This window comes from Piliocolobus tephrosceles, chromosome 19 (genome assembly GCF_002776525.5).
Source record: "Piliocolobus tephrosceles isolate RC106 chromosome 19, ASM277652v3, whole genome shotgun sequence".
NCBI classification, from domain to species: domain Eukaryota; kingdom Metazoa; phylum Chordata; class Mammalia; order Primates; family Cercopithecidae; genus Piliocolobus; species Piliocolobus tephrosceles.
The window spans coordinates 44,752,385-44,757,435 of record NC_045452.1 but is presented as its reverse complement, the minus strand read 5'-3'; the positions used below and the strand labels follow the sequence as shown (position 1 = coordinate 44,757,435).

The window sequence follows — 5,051 nt, the reverse complement described above, 5'->3', positions numbered from 1 at the left end:
CATCTCTATAAAAAATAACAATCACAAGAAAATTAACTGGGTATGGTGGTATATGTCTGTAGTCCCTCCTAGTTGGGGGCCTGAGGCAGGAGTATTGCTTGAGCCCCGGAGTTTGAGGTTACAGTGAGCTGTGATCATGTCACTGCACTCCAGCATGGGTGACAGAGCAAGACTTTGTCCCTGGCACACATACACACAAAAATTGCACCACTGGGTGTGGTGGCTCACACCTGTAGTCCCAGCACTTTGGGAGACTGAGGCAGGTGGAGCACCTGAGGTCAGGAGTTCAAGACCAGTCTGACCAACATGGTAAAACTCCGTCTCTACTAAAAATACAAAATTATCTTGGAGTGGTGGCGGGCACCTGTAATCCCAGATACTTGGGAGGCTGGGGCAGGAGAATCACTTGAACCTGGGAGGTGGAGGTTGCATGAGCCAATATCATGCCACTGCACTCCAGCCTGAGCAACAGAGACTCCATCTCAAAAAAAAAAAAAATTGCATCAAATTACACATACACACACAAATGAGTGCATGGAAAAAATGGTGAAATGTGAATATGGTCTGTGGTCTATGTAGCTACAAGGATTGTATCAGCATCAGTTTCCTGCTTTTGATATTACACTATAGCTGTGTTCCGTGTTACTATTGGAAGAAGCTGGGTGAAGCGTACACACAACATCTTTGCGATTTCCTCTGAATCTATAATTCTTTGAAAAAATAACGTAAAAAGAGAGAAATGTACAAAATGGTTGTATCCTGCATTCTCTAAAATTTGAAAACAATTGGAAAAAAAGAAAAGCAAATTCCAAAGCCTTTCCCTGGGCTGTTGGCAGCCGCTGCAGGCAGCGGAGGGAGCACCACCTGCCCAGAGCACGTGAGGCTGGTTTTCATTGTCACTGCAGAGGTGACACCTCTGGACTTTGACTGCTGCTTAGGAACCAGGCACACTCGGCAGCACAGTGGGGACACAGTGTGGCCATTTTGAACACCACAGCCTGGGATTTAGATTTTTCTTTCTCTGGCCCTAGCAAAAGGGACCCCTATGGTAAACACGCTGCCTAGTGAGGCTTGAAAGAGAATACACGAGACTGTGGTTGTCAGGGGTTCTCCAGATGTGGACAGCAGGCTCTCCTGGGCCATGCCCTTTCTGAATACTCAGTCAAGCTGTGCTGTCTCCGTGAGGTTGCTAATTGGAAGCAAATTCTGCAAGCCACCCCACTTTGGGTAGCTTTCTGGGATTTCAGCCAATCCCAGAGAGGCCTGGAGATGAGTTTCCTTTAAGACAAGGCAAGGAACCATGGGTTTGTTCTAAATTTTCAAGGACATGGAATCCTTTGAAAAGATTTCTTAAGGGAGAAGATGCTTGACTTTGGCGGACATCCCCCTTGAGTCCAAACCTGAGAGCATCGGGAAAGCAGAAGGTGGGAATTCATGGTGACGGGGGTGTGTTCCCAGGGAGAAGCTGGGGGCACTTTTCCTGCCCTGAACACTCTCCATCCTGGGTTTCTGTCTTTGAATTAGAAACAAAAGTTCCAGGGAAAACCCACTTCAAAATCTGCCCAAATAAAGGGCTGTGACAATAAGGAGATGTTATCAAAAAATATGTCTTTATGGTTTGGATCTGTGTCCCCAACAAATCACAGGTCGAATTGTGATCCCTAATGTTGGAGGTGGGGCCTGGTGAGAGGTGATTGGATCATGGGGGTGGATTTCTCATGAATAGTTTAGCGCCATCATCCCCTTGGTGCTGTTCTCGTGATAGTGAGAGCTCTCGTGAGAGCTGGTTCTTTTTGTGGGAGGGGGGAGGGGGAGGGATAGCATTAGGAGAGATACCCAATGTAAATGACGAGTTGATGGGTGCAGCACACCAACATGGCACATGTATACATATGTAACAAACCTGCACGTTGTGCACATGTACCCTAGAACTAGTATTAAAAAAAAAAAAAGTGTGGCACTGCCCCCCCAACCCTCTTCCTTTTACTCTGGCCATGAGAAGTGTTGGCTCCCCTTTTGCCTTCCGCCACGATTGTAAGTTTCCTGAGGCCTCCCCAGAAGCTGAGCAGATGCCAGCATCATGCTTCCTGTATAGCCTGCAGAACCATGAGGCAAAGTTTAAGAGGTTTAGCCTGTTTTCTTTATAAATTACCCAGTCTCAGGTATGTCTTTATAGCAGTGTAAAAGTGAACTAATACATACACATCTGTCAGAAAAAGATACAACATTTAATAAAGATGGAATGTAAACATCAAATATTTTTATTTACAAACAAAAGTTTTTAAATAGAACTAAAATAATTTCTATAACACATGTTTTCACTGTTCTTCAATATTTCTCTTTAACTTTTTAAAGATTTTCTTTTTAAAATGTTCTTGTAGAGATGGGGTCTTGCTATGTTACCCAGTCTGGTCTCGAACTCCTGGCCTGTGATCCTCCCTCCTTGGCCTCCCAAAATGCTGGGATTACAGGCAAGAGCCATCACACCCAGCCAATATTTTCTTTTTTTATTGTCTGTATTTAAGATAGGCAACAAGATGTTTTGACATACATATATGGAGTGATTACCACAGACAAGCAAATTAACACACCGTTAACATATTACATCCACCATTAACGTGACCTTGTTCTTGTGTATGTGTGTGTGTGTGTGTGTGGTGGGGGGTATGTGTGGTAAGAGCACCTAAAACCTACTCACTTGGCAGATTTCCAGTGTACAATGTGTACAATGCTTATAAGCATTTTTCTTTATTAAAACAAAACAGAAAACCACCACATATATGGAAAGGGCCGCGCTGGATGCCTTAACGGGAAGCTTGATGGTTCTAAGCAAAGAACAAAAAGGGGCCTGATGTACGGAAAAATTGGAAAGCTGGCAAAGTTTGCTGTGAGAGCCCTTTCTCTGCTCCTACCTGTGCTGAACTACTTTCTTCCTAAAACAGTCCATTGGCCTTTTATAGTTCCTGGGGCAAATGAAGCCCCCACGGTTTTGCCCCCTTGAGTTCGAGACTTCCCCCTCTCCTTCCCATCCAGTTTTAACCCCCACACACCTGTGGCCTGCACACTGGGGGTTCTTTTCTGTTTGCTTTGATCGTCTTCCTCTTTGAAAATAATCTTTGTAAAACAAACCTAATATGGCACCATTTCCCTCCAGATTTATGCTCCAGGAAGAAAGGGTGCTGGAGGCTACATGGGGCCTCACAGCCCACATGATCTCTGTGTTACATTCATTTTCCACTAACAGAAATCACAGAACATATCCTGCCATTAGGCCCATGCCAGGGGTCTTTGTTAACTTTGGGTCTTGCTGAAGTTGAGTAATGTCAGGGCAAATAGAATACAAGGAAGCTGAGGTGTTCTCTGGCTTTCTCTGGCAAAATAGGCCTGTTGATGCTTGGTGAGAAGCTTCTCAATGCCAGAAGCATGGAGCCAGCAAGGCTAGGAAAGCCCCTTGGGTTTATTCTCAGAAGAGAATAAACTTTATCAAAACGTGGTTAGCCCTATCACAGCAGCAGCATTTCAGAAGCATCCTACAAAGTTGCTTGTTTCATTGACAAACTAAAGAAACCCCACACGTTTGGAGAGTTCTTGGTGAAGCCTGTTCATTGGAAGTGGTCATGTTTCTGTGTAGCTTAGAGAAGAAGAAAATTCCAGTGGTTCCTCAGTCAAATGGTGTAATCCACTCCAGAATCATTGCCATCTCTTCTAATATTCCGAACCAGGCATAGAGAAAGTAGAAGCCCACTGCACAGCTAAATGAAATCACCAGAGATTCTCAAGGCCGCCATTTCCAGTTTTTCACAAAACCATTGTGCTCACATCAATAGCATCAAGGAAAGCTTCCTACTCCGTGAGCCCCACTCGAAACGTCACATATTGTTCATGGTTTGAAAAGGTGAAAAGTTTCTTTTCCAGAATATTCTTCATTGGAATGAGAATCTTGGTACCTTGTAAATCGATGGGGTTGTTGATTTCATTACAGCCAGAATCTAGAATTATCACCGTTCTTTTGGGATACAGTGAGAGCTTTTTTCCAGCCAGACACAGAATGAGCAATACAGGTAAGGTCCCTGTTGTCATGGAGCTCAAGTTCTGTTAGAGACAGGAAAGAAAAAAAAATCAATAAAACAGGATAACTTCATAATTCAAAGACGCCACGCACAGCTGTGAGGCTATGCACAGGCACCATTCAAACTATAGACTAAGTGACTGCTACCCCCTGGATTAAGCCCTGCCCTGCCTGGGCAACAGTACGTGGCATCCCCACACAATTCAGATAATAAAAAGCGCTATCAGGAAAATAAAACGGGGTAGCCGATGACAGTGTGGGAGTCAGTACTGCATATTGCACGGGCAGGAGAAAGCCTGTCTGAGGAGGTATCATTTGACGTGAAGAAGGCAGAAGCTGTGCCAAGATCAGGGGGAAAAGCATTAAGAGGCAGAGAGAGCAGCGTATGCAAAGGTGCTGAGGCAGTCTGTATAATTGCAGGATGAAGAGGTCCCTGTCCGAATCTCTGGAAGCTGTGAATATGTTACCTTACCTAGTAAAATGGACTTTGCAAGTGTGATTATTAAGTTAAGGATCTTGAGATGGGAAGATGATCTTGGATTATCCAGGTGGGACAAATGCAATCACAAGGCTCCTTATAAGAAGCAGGCAGGGGGCTCAGAGAGTGGGAGAAGATCTGATCGCAAAAAAAGACGCTGGGCCCCGGTGCGGTGGCTCATGCCTGGAATCCCAGCGTTTTGGGACGTGGAGGCGGGCAGATCATTTGAGGTCAGGACTTTGAGACCAGCCTGGCCAACATAATGAAACCCCATCTCTACTAAAAATACACAAAAATTAGCCTGGCATGGTGGCGGGCACCTGTAGTTCCAGCTAGTAGGGAGGCTGAGGCAGGAGGATCACCTGAACCCAGGAGGTGGAGGTTGTAGTAAGTTGAGATTGTGGCACCCCACTGCAGCCTGGGAGGGAGGGAGGAAGGGAGGAAGGAAGAAAGGAAACAGCCTGGGAGGGAGGGAGGGAGGGAGGAAGGAAGGAAGGAAGGATC

At 45.4% G+C, this 5,051-nt stretch overlaps 1 long non-coding RNA gene across 1 annotated transcript in view; it reads right to left on the bottom strand.

Annotated features, from left to right (window-relative positions):
* Positions 1-2,240: 2,240 nt before the first annotated feature.
* LOC116418531 overlaps positions 2,241-5,051 on the bottom strand; it is a 57,644-nt gene continuing 54,833 nt past the window's right edge. Inside the window, exon 3 of the long non-coding RNA XR_004228617.1 lies at positions 2,241-4,092. This is a non-coding gene — a long non-coding RNA (uncharacterized LOC116418531). The remainder of the gene's footprint in view (positions 4,093-5,051) is intronic.